Source organism: Haliotis cracherodii, unplaced genomic scaffold, assembly GCF_022045235.1.
Source record: "Haliotis cracherodii isolate W230 unplaced genomic scaffold, xgHalCrac1.p SCAF_4, whole genome shotgun sequence".
In the NCBI taxonomy this organism is placed as follows: domain Eukaryota; kingdom Metazoa; phylum Mollusca; class Gastropoda; order Lepetellida; family Haliotidae; genus Haliotis; species Haliotis cracherodii.
This window is the reverse complement of record NW_027266297.1, coordinates 46,279,337-46,292,609: the sequence shown is the minus strand read 5'-3', so window position 1 is coordinate 46,292,609 and position 13,273 is coordinate 46,279,337.

Below are 13,273 nucleotides of genomic sequence, written 5' to 3'. Positions count from 1 at the left end.
AATACAGATGTCACTTTCCAACAATTAACACCTGTTGTGCGATAAACTGCTTAACAGTTAAACGTTAAATCCCTGTACTGTTGACCCAGGAACAGTTCAATATCACCTTGGAACTATCCCAGAATGGTAACTGATAACCGTTTTGAAGTCTAAGATATGTGTGTATTGGCCTCCATTACGGGTAAGACGTTCAATATACTGCCATTTTCCCAATAATTCACCCTACTATCTGTATATCTTTCTGAACTAATGTGGATGCAAGAACACAAAACAAATACACGCATCAACAGGGTTTATTGAGTGACATTTTATAGCAAGAACCATGGCTTTCGGACGAGTTGGTAACGAGTAGAAGTTGAAGCGTTGACAAGTTTATGAGGTTCTGCTTTCTGTAAAATTCAGAAAATATTTACCAATTTTCCTAGTATTAAGCACATTTAAAATTACATCCAAATGAAGCAATAAAATACATTGTATACATTGAAATATTGCAAAATTAACAACCACACTTTTGCAAATATAATATAACAGCAGGTGAAATATCTAAACAATTTTGCACTAAATATATATTTTGGCATACATACAATTTCAGGATGTTTAGAAATAAACATAAAACCTAGCAATGAAAGGTACTGACATGTGTCTTTACTTAGTTCTGATATAGCAGGCAGCAAGGTGAGAAGCTGGCTGCATACACACTTGCAAGCATGTGCTTCGAAAAGCGAGCTTGGTCATTACGCATGAAGGTTATAACGACATGTGACACGCAAGTAGAGCAGGGTGTTTAATATAACGACATATGACACACAAGTAGTGCGTGGTGGTAAATTTAACGACATATGACACGCAAGTAGAACAGGGTATTTAATATAACGACATAAGACACACGAGTAGTGCGTGGTGGTAAATTTAACGACATATGACACACAAGTAGAGCGAGGGGTTTAATCTAATGACATATGCCACACAGGTAGTGAAGGGCGTTTAATATAACGACATATGGCACACAAGTAGTGCATGGTGGTCAATATAACGACATATCATATAATATTAGTGCAATGTTTTCAATATAACGACTACTGAAACACATGTAGTGGTGCACTCCGCTAGTGAAATATGTACGTATTGCCACATGTTGCCACATGTCACATATATTACCTACTGTGGCACGCCGTAGATGAAGATGGCGATGACAGAAATGGTATAAACACCGCGTTGGTGCAGCTTTCTAAGATGAGTAAGATGCATTGTATGTTGCGAATAATACAATATGCTATTGCTGACATTGGCCTTTTATGTCAATCATCATTTCAAGACAAATCTAATTGAATTGAAAAATGTGCCTTGTATCTAAAAGGCCAATGCTCCTTCCTTAACACGTAATATATGTAGATATGTGCTGAACTCCGGGGTATATGACATTTAATATGTAATAGACGTGGCAATATAGGACCCGCAGTGGTGTGGTCGTGCATGGTTCAGTGGGTGTTACTTATATATTTATCAACATCTTCTCATATTAATTACGACCACATATATAGTTTCCACGTGGTCATTGGGCATACATGAATATTAAATGCAGGTTTGAAACGTAGAACATGTACATGTAATGTGCTTATCTGGATAGTGTGTAAATACTTATTTAAAAGTTAAATATCATAATGCCTCAAAGGCAACAAGTCTCTGTTATGGGGTTTTGTACAATGAGACAAAGTTATTTACTGTCACTGTGTCACAACATCACTGTATCATACAGAACTGAGAAGGTAGGATACAACAATATCTCTAACAATGCTGTGTTAATGTGCAGACTGTGCCAACATTAAGGGGTATAATATCCATATGGAAATAACCTGTTTACGTAGTGGGATAATACGTGCAATCGTGTAAGCCTCACCACGGGGACCAGCAATCATATGCATTTGGGAAATGCTAGAAGCCACAACCACTTTGGAATTGAGCGTGCAGGTTGTGTATCCACGCGATGGCAAGTGTTTGGTTGTTGTGGAAGGCGGTGTATATAGGGACAACGTTGAGTTTGATACACGGAGAGAGTGGAAACCACCCCCAGGTACAAATAAACACTCGCTCCTCTGTGAGTCCATATGCCGAGCTGAGACCAGTATCATTAGTAGTTGAGAAATATGACCACGAGGTGGCGTACACTCTCATTTACGCAGCGCAACAGGAACCGGAAGTGTTATGGTTTGAGGAAGGATCCATCGTACCGTCTCACGGATATTTTCATTCAATGACAGGTACAGGTCTGGTGCAGATATGGACAAACGACGTACGGTTTGGGTTTGTGCTACTGAAACCGCCCTCTTACAAGTTCTACATCTACATCGAGACCCCGATCCTCGTGGGCGAAGGCCCTGTCTGGGAGTACAGCTACCAGCAGATGGACGTCACTATCGAACCAGGCTACGACATCGCCTATGCTGAAGGTATTTCCCCCTCAATAACAATGCTGAACAACCGCAATATGGGAGATGTCAAGGTAGCGGAGTTTATAGAATCCTTTTTCTACGACTCACGAGATGTTTCAGTGCATGCAGATCCGACAGTTTTAGACGACGAAGCCGACCAGGGGCCTATAGAACGGAATGAAAGTACAACCACTGATAGTCAACAGCGTGTGCGGTTTACAATAAACAGTGCGTTCAATGACACAGCTCCTGAAGGTGTAAGCATCTTCAAGATAGTGCCTATTGTTGAGCCTCTTGACGAAATGGTTCTCGGCTATCAGCTGGTCGTGTTTGTTACCGTCCACCCTGACGCTCTAATACCCGGACCATTCCCCACAGAAGTTGTTCAGCTCATTGCTTCCCGCTGTGATACTAACAAGACCTGCGAGTCAGGGCGGCCATGTAGACTCACGTGCCTGGCTGTAGGTAATGACATACAGAAGGTGGAGGTATTCAAGGGCGATAAAAACAGCTCCACTCATGCCATCACACCTCGAGACACAGTCTACTTCCGATATACAGCCGATGCGAGCTTTATTGTCAATGACGTCACTTTCGGTGATACGTACACGTTCAAGGCGACGGGAAGGGACGGTAGCACGGATTCTATAACAGTCCAGATCACAGTAGAAGATGAGATGTGAAGACGGGTTGGTGTCGTAGTCGCTCCCTACTGACAATTTCTACTTTTTCTGATAAGATTACATGTAGTTTCAACTGTCAGTCAGCATAACAATTAATGCATGTAGAATGATTGATTTCAGAACGCGCATTTCTTTTACAGTATGGAATTTGTCGATGTACAGTAAATCATATTTAGGTCATGATACTGAATATAAAATTGAATAAAGTCTTCAGAAGTATTACGTGTTTTGCTGGTTTGCATTTCAATGTGTACAAACCAGACGCTGACAGTTGACATTGGACAGACATATATAACGGTATATAATCGTTGAATAAGGATGTATCCTATTTTATGTTCATGCTTTGCAGATTCGTGGTTGAACGGTTTTCTTGACATGAGATTGTAACATTACACAAAAGCTACAGATAAAGTTACTTTGACGTTGGCTCTCCCATTAGCTGTTACTACCCTCACCTTCATATGTGCGAAGTCTGCTTACATGATGACGGATTTAGTGGACTGAATGAAACTCTTGTAAATGGCGCATCGTAGACGCGTTTTGTTTGGTACTTTCACATTGCACCCATGAAGATCCAGGTTAGAATAGGTCTTCAGCAACCCACGCTTGCCGTAAAAGGCGACTATGCTTGTCGTAAGAGGCGACTCACGGGGTCAGTTGGTCAACCTCGCTGACTTGGTCGATGCATGTCATCGTATTCCAATTGCATTGATCGATGCTCATGATATCAATCACTGGATTGTCTTATCCAGACTGGGTTATTTACAGACAGATGTCATATAGGTAGAATACAGCTGAGTGCGGCGTTTAAAAAACAAACAGATTTTCATATTCTTAAATGTGATAGTAAAGACGGGGCGCAGTTGGTTCTGGATCGAGGCTGCCATAATTCGCAGAGAGTTGTGGTCGTCAGTAGCAGGGGGTTGAATGTTGTGCTTCATGTGTTTCACACCCACGTTCGTAGTTAACCGTCTACGACCTGTGTCGCTTTGGTATGTCACCTCACTTAAGATGACAAGTTAACGTTGACTAAAGGGATGTTATTAGTCAGTGGCTCACATTACACCTCGTAGGGCTTCTGATGCAGAATAGGTCGACATGCAATAACGTGTTTGTTGAAAGATTCACCCTCATCTCTTTGGATATCAGATAATCTGCTTTAATCTACGAGGACCTGGACCGTTACTCGCTGTCTTATGGCAGGAACACTGCATTGTAATACACATGACTGGAAGACTATATACTGGACTGATACACACCACATCCTGGCTGGAACGCTATATACTGGACTAATACACACCACATCCTGGCTGGAACGCTATATACTGGACTAATACACACCACATCCTGACTGGAACGCAATATACTGGACTGATACACACCACATCTTGGCTGGAACGCTATATACTGGACTGATACACACCACATCCTGACTGGAACGCTATATACTGGACTGATACACACCACATCCTGGCTGGAACGCTATATACTGGACTGATACACACCACATCCTGACTGGAACGCTATATACTGGACTAATACACACCACATCTTGGCTGGAACGCTATATACTGGACTGATACACACCACATCCTGACTGGAACGCTATATAATGGACTGATACACACCACATCTTGGCTGAAACGCTATATACTGATACACACCACATCCTGGCTGGAACGCTATATACTGGACTAATACACACCACATCCCGACTGGGACGCTATATACTGGACTGATACACACCACATCCTGACTGGAACGCTATATAATGGACTGATACACACCACATCTTGGCTGAAACGCTATATACTGATACACACCACATCCTGGCTGGAACGCTATATACTGGACTAATACACACCACATCCTGGCTGGAACGCTATATACTGGACTAATACACACCACATCCCGACTGGAACGCTATATACTGGACTGATACACACCACATCCTGGCTGACACGTTGTATACTTGACTAATACACACCACATCCTGGCTGACACGCTATATACTGGACTAATACATGTAGTAGCACCTGATTGTCGGGGTGGTAAACACAACAAACGGCTACAGGGTGGGAGCTGATGGCTGTTTATTGTCTCAGAAGAGAAAGGTGAATAAATACGGCCTGCAACAATGTATAAATAATAAGACATACTGCATACAAGACATGGAACATTGACATTGTTATAATAAACATAATGGCCTTACATCTAATGGACATTCAATAATATGAACTTAAAATAGCGAGAAACCTATATGACTCACGCAGTAAGAAACCTGCACAATGATACAGTATATATATATATATATATATATATATATATATATATATATATATATATATATATATATATATATATATACATATATACATATATACATATATACATATATATATATATATATATATATATATATATATATATATATATATATATATATATATATACTTATGACCCTATAATCAGTTTAAACTAAACATAAACCCTGTCTACTGTCGTAACACTAGACAAGTACAATACTACATGATAATTACAAAGATATACGACGTCAGCATATATATAGATACATACATTTATACATTCATGAATAACACATAAACAATACATATAAGATTGGTGAAACCTGTGCCGTGTCACCAAGGCTTCCAAGATTGTACCAGTTACATCTGCATTGACAGAGTATAAACTAATGCAGATACTATATTTACACTATAATTATACACAACACAAAAGTAAAATAGGTATTTAAAATATGGATTGATCAAATTACTTAAATAATGCACTTTCATACATATGCATTCATTCTTATACACAATTACCTTAATGTGATATGAGGTATAGAATTACTACAGTTTATTCAGGGTTTAGTTTTATTTAGTTAATGTTCAAGTTAAGATGATAATAGCCTAGGATAAATTAGCTATTTATCAATTAAAGAAACTGCTTTATAATACTTTATCATATAAAATAATCGTTACCAGAATACACTGAACTGTGAATTCAATACACAACCTGATTAGCAATAAACCAAGCACAACTTATTTCCAACTTTAAGAATTAGAAATATACAAATACATATAAGTCATCACACAAAAATATACAACGACTAACCTTCAAATCCACGAAATGATCAGATCCATTGGATCCATGAATAATATTATGAACACGAGATCCATCCAAAATATACACAAAATGACTGATGTATATACGTCCAGTGTAATCTGGCAACTCCCCCAGATTACTAGAAAACAAAGGTATACCTGTGGTCAGCTGTGAGTGACCACAGAGAACAATAGAGTAGTCTAAGCGCGGGGTGGGATACTAAGTGCTGTGGGTGAAAAGCATGCAGTGGTATGGTTAGTCAAGGTTGGATAAACAATAGATGAAACAGATAAGCTATGGTATTAATGTTTAAATTGAAATACAATTATATGGCAAAAGTAAGACATAGTAAATAAACTATGTACTTAATTCAAATCTGACAGAGAATGTGTATAAAACTATGGCTAAAATAAAATTAAAACCCAACTTGTATGTACAAAATATTACTCTGCCACATACACACCTCATCCTGGCTGGGACGCTATGCATGGGGCCATGGACTGATACACACCATATCCTGTCTGGAACGCTATGTATGGGGCCATGGACTAATGCACCCCACATCCTGGCTGGAACGCTATGTACAGGGACATGGACTGATACACCCTACATCTTAGACGGAACGCTATGCACATGGACATGGACTTATGCACACCACAACCCGACTAGAACGCTATGTATTGGGTCATGGACTGATACACCCCACATCCTGACTGGAACGCTATGTATGTGGTCATGGACTGATACACAATACATCCTGACTGGAACGCTATGTATGTGGTCATGGACTAATACACAATACATCCTGACTGGAATGCTATGTATGTGGTCATGGACTGATACACACTACATCCTGACTGGAACGCTATGTATGTGGTCATGGACTGATACACACTACATCCTGGCTGGAACGCTATGTATGTGGTCATGGACTGATACACCCCACATCCTGACTGGAACGCTAGGTATGGGGTCATGGACTGATACACCCCACATCCTGACTGGAACGCTATGTATGGGGCCATGGACTGATACACCCCACATCCTGGATGGAACGCTATGTACGGGGACATGGACTGGTACACCCTACATCGTGGATGGAACGCTATGGACATGGACTGATACACCCCACATCCTGGATGGAGCGCTATGTACTGGACTGATATACACCACATCCTGGATGGAACCCTATGTTATGGGACATGGACTGATGCTCCCCACATCCTGGATCGGACGCTTTATCATGGACTGATACACACTACATCCTGGCTGGAACGCTATGTATGTGGTCATGGACTGATACACCCCACATCCTGACTGGAACGCTAGGTATGGGGTCATGGACTGATACACCCCACATCCTGACTGGAACGCTATGTATGGGGCCATGGACTGATACACCCCACATCCTGGATGGAACGCTATGTACGGGGACATGGACTGATACAAACCACATCCTGGATGGGACGCTATGTACGGGGACATGGACTGATGCACCCCACATCCTGGATGGAACGCTATGTACGGGGACATGGACTGATACACCCCACATCCTGGATGGAACGCTATGTACGGGGACATGGACTGATGCACCCCACATCCTGGATGGAACGCTATGTACGGGGACATGGACTGGTACACCCTACATCGTGGATGGAACGCTATGTACATGGACATGGACTGATACACCCCACATCCTGGATGGAGCGCTATGTACTGGACTGATATACACCACATCCTGGATGGAACCCTATGTTATGGGACATGGACTGATGCTCCCCACATCCTGGATCGGACGCTTTATCATGGACTGATACACACTACATCCTGGATGGAACCCTATGTTATGGGACATGGACTGATGCACCCCACATCCTGGATGGGACGCTATATCATGGACTGATACACACTACATCCTGGATGGAACCCTATGTTATGGGACATGGACTGATGCACCCCACTTCCTGACTCGAACTCTATATACTGGACTGATACACCCTACATCCTGGATGGAACCCTATGTACGGGAACATGGACTGATACACACTACATCCTGGCTTGGACGCTATATACTGGGCTGATGCTTCCCACATCCTGGCTGGGACGCTATATACTGGACTGATACACACTACATCCTGGATGGAACGCTATGTATGGGGACATGGACTGATACACCCCACATCCTTGATGGAACGCTATGTACTGGACTGATGCTCCTCACATCCTGACTGGAACGATATGTACGGGGACATGGACTGATGCACCCCACATCCTGGATGGAACGCTATGTACGGGGACATGGACTGGTACACCCCACATCCTGGATGGAACGCTATGAACATGGACTGGTACACCCTACATCCTGGATGGAACCCTATGTTATGGGACATGGACTAATACACACCACATCCTGGCTGGGACGGTGATGCTCCCCACATCCTGACTGGGACGTTATATACTGGACTGATACACACTACATCCTGGATGGAACCCTATGTACGGGGACATGGACTAATACACACCACATCCTGGCTGGGACGGTAATATACTGGACTGATGCTCCCCACATCCTGACTGGGACGTTATATACTGGACTGATACACACTACATCCTGGATGGAACCCTATGTTATAGGGCATGGACTGATGCACCCCACATCCTGACTGGAACGCTATATACTGGACTGATACACACTACATCCTGTATTGAACGCTATGTACGGGGACATGGACTGATACACACTACATCCTGGCTGGGACGCTATATAATTGATTGATGCTCCTCACATCCTGACTGGGACGCTATATACTGGACTGATACACACCACATCCTGGCTGGGACGCTAATATACTGGACTGATGCTCCCCACATCCTGACTGGGACGTTATATACTGGACTAATACACACTACATCCTGGATGGAACGCTATGTACGGGGACATGGACTGGTACACCCCACATCCTGGATGGAACGCTATGTACGGGGACATGTACTGATACACCCTACATCGTGGATAGAACGCTATGTACATGGACATGGACTGATACACACCACATCCTGGCTGGGACGCTAATATACTGGACTGATGTTCCCCACATCCTGGATGGAACCCTATATACTGAACTGATACACACCACATCCTTGATGGAACGCTATGTACGGGGACATGGACTGATACACATCACATCCTGGCTCGGACGCTATATACTGGACTGATGCTCCCCACATCCTGACTGGAACGCTATGTACTGGACTAATACACACTACACCCTGGATTGAACGCTATGTACGGGGACATGGACTGATACACACTACATCCTGGATGGAACGATATGTACGGGGACATAGACTGATACATCCCACACCCTGCTGTAAGGTATTTCTAACGTGTACTTTCAACTGTTGGCGATCGTTTACCTGTTTTATTATATCAAACCAATAAAATACTTCAACTTACTTAGAAGATATTCAGATGCCAGGTCAGCGAATTGCTGATGTTTAGTGGTGTTCGGGACTACTGGGACTACCAGCGAGGGTGGTAATAGGTCACATGTAGGGAGGCACTCGCAGCCTGCTCAAGATTCAGTTTATTCAGAGAAGGAAAACAGTTAGTCATGTAATTTAGCATGCACTCGTCTGGTCGTCTGGGTATTTTTACTTCTGAAGAGTTCACGAAGGGACAAGCGCGTGATCGGCTTCTAAATATAGCAGTTATGAAATCATGTTATTGCTTGCGTAATCAAAGATGAGAAAAAATAATGACTTGTTGACTCGATAATGTAGACTATTAAAGTGCTCTCGAATACCACTGTCGTGTTAGCACTTTATCTTTCACAAAACACGAGCAGAGTGTGAGAGAAGTCGAGACTATATCAGAACGTCGACATTCGTGTAAAAAATAATTCCAGTTGTTGTATCGAGCCTGTATACTACTGGGACTAGTACTGACAAACCCTGGAGTGTGGGTCTAGACGAGTCTATAGTACCGGTGTTAAAAGTACCCTGGTGTGTCAGTCTAGACAAGTCTATAGTACTGGTGGTAACAGTACCCTGGTGTGTCAGTCTAGACAAGTCTATAGTTCAGGTGGTAACAGTACCCTGGTGTGTGGGTCTAGACGAGTCTATAATACTGGTGATAACAGTACCCAGGTGTTTGGGTCAGGACGGGCTGACAGAACTGGTGGTAACAGTACGCTGGTGTGTGGGTCTAGACGAGTCTATAGTACTGGTGGTAACAGTACCCTGGTGTGTCAGTCTAGACAAGTCTATAGTACTGGTGGTAACAGTACCCTGGTGTGTGGGTCTGGACGAGCTCACAGTACAGGTTGTAACAGTACCCTGGTGTGAGGGTCTAGACGAGTCTATAGTACTGGTGGTAACAGTACCCAGGTGTGAGGGTCTAGACGAGTCTATATTACTGGTGGTAACAGTACCCTGGTGTGTGGGTCTGGACGAGCTCACAGTACAGGTTGTAACAGTACCCTGGTGTGAGGGTCTAGACGAGTCTATAGTACTGGTGGTAACAGTACCCTGGTGTGAGGGTCTAGACGAGTCTATAGTACTGGTGGTAACAGTACCCTGGTGTGTGGGTCTGGACGAGCTCACAGTACAGGTGGTAACAGTACCCTGGTGTGAGGGTCTAGACGAGTCTATATTACTGGTGGTAACAGTACCCTGGTGTGAGGGTCTAGACGAGTCTATATTACTGGTGGTAACAGTACCCTGGTGTGTCAGTCTAGACAAGTCTATAGTACTGGTGGTAACAGTACTCTAGTGTGTGGGTCTAGACAAGTCTATAGTTCAGGTGGTAACAGTACTCTAGTGTGTGGGTCTACACGAGTTTATAGTATTATTGGTAACAGTGCCCTGGTGTGTGGGTCTAGACGAGTCTATAGTACTGGTGGTAACAGTACCCTGGTGTGTCAGTCTAGACAAGTCTATAGTACTGGTGGTAACAGTACTCTAGTGTGTGGGTCTACACGAGTTTATAGTATTGTTGGTAACAGTACCCTGGTGTGTGGGTCTAGACGGGTCTATAGTACTGGTGGTAACAGTACCCTGGTGTGTCAGTCTAGACAAATCTATAGTTCAGGTGGTAACAGTACCCTGGTGTGTGGGTCTAGACGAGTCTATAGTACTGGTGGTAACAGTACCCTGGTGTGTCAGTCTAGACAGTCTAGAGTCTGTTCTTCACTTCGCTTCGTTTTCAAAAGAAGTTGACAATCTGAACTCAGTGTAACTCAGTGTAACAGCTGAGCCTCTGTGTTGACAACGTGGTCTAATGGAGGCTGACAGACACTGCAGCAATGAGTGATAAGGCCGGGGCATAATATTACCTGATGTTGATGGTATATCCACATTTGGCCTACTGAAAGGCAAACCCCAATGCGAATCGGTCAAAGACATTTACTGTCGTGGATGAATCATATCACATGAATAGAACGATATATTTCCTGCCATCGGATCGGTGAAAAGGGAAACGTCAGTTATCACCGAAGGAGGCCCGTCTTCACGAACATGCTGTTAAACTCAAGTACTGTCTGCACCACTGTAGACGTCGAAGTTTTTTTTTAAAGATATATTTCACATTTGGTGTTCTGCAGTCAGGATTAGCCTAAGGCTTCTTTCTGACTGGGCACCTTGCACGAATACTCTAAACGCGTGGACGTCGTAGGATTGTCCTCAAGGATACGCCTGTTGCTAGAGATGTAGAAGTCCCTAAGGCAAACAATATTAGTTTCAGTCATAAATTTCTAGATTAATAAATAATAAGAATAAGTTGTCCCTACAAGAGACTGACGCCCTTACTCGACTTCTCACACCCAGATGGAGAACCGTGAGAAGAACACATCCTCGACCTGGTATATCTTCGTATAACTTCTTCCAATTTTCATGTCAATGTTTCTGAAAACCAAATGCTATTGCCTTGTCAATATAATGTTCGATAACTGCATTCCCCAATATTAATCAATAAAATATGGGCTAAAGTTGGCCAAATCATTATTAACACTTGACCACTGATACCAACAGAAAGGAGTCCCACGGACAGGAACTCGTTATTGGTTGGATAATATAATCTGTACCCCATATGTAAGTATATAACGGGGGGCATATATGTTTAGTTACTGACCAATAACGAGTCCCTGCGAGTCCGACTCACATGTCACACATGTGAAGGAATAAACTGATGGGGTGTGAAACAGGTGTCTGTTATATCATATGAACAACATGCAGAAAATGTGTGATGCATGTTTAGTGGTTTACTGTCAGGTATTGTTAAATAAGAACTTCTCGCGTTTATCCGAGTTCATTGCTTGAGTGTTATGATATGCATTAATATGTTCGTTTTATCTTTACCACACTGGCCCTATTCCTCAAAGCGTAGTTTTACTTGCCATGTGGGAAATAACATTGTGGTCATAATCAGCAAGGGAAAGGAGGACAGTGACAGCATCCGGGATGGGGAAGGGGAGTGGGGCATAGGCATTCCATCTGGCCATAGCAGGTTCCGACCATACAGACGGTCCGTAAAACTCTGGATTTCACAAAGCTGTACTGTCCGCTTATATCTAGACATGCTTATGATAAAGATAGAATTACTATACACCCATGGACATATCATTCAGTTAAATCAGCCTTGGAGCAAGGCTACCAGATATGGTGCGGGCTGTGACAGCTCGTGTCTGTAACCTGTGTCGAAGATGCATGGTTGGAATCCGTATGTCATCCACACGGGTGGGCGGCCACTTCCGGCACGGTCTCTAACGTAGTTATTCTCTTGATAACGTCGCCAACAGTGCCATAGGCAGAACTTTGACGGGTAGTCCAGAAAGAAATGTAGGCCAGAAGCGTGGTGAGTTTAGACGGGTGGTCCAGAAGGAAATGTAGGCCAGGTGCGTGGTTAGCTTAGGCGGGTGGTCCAGAAAGAAGTGAATGTCAGGTGGAGGTATAATGATGTAGCAGAGAGTTGTGTAAGGACGACAGTAACGTCTCCATATACTCATCTAGTAGGGTGTCTTCGTAAGGGCGACAACAATGGTGAGAGAGAAAAAG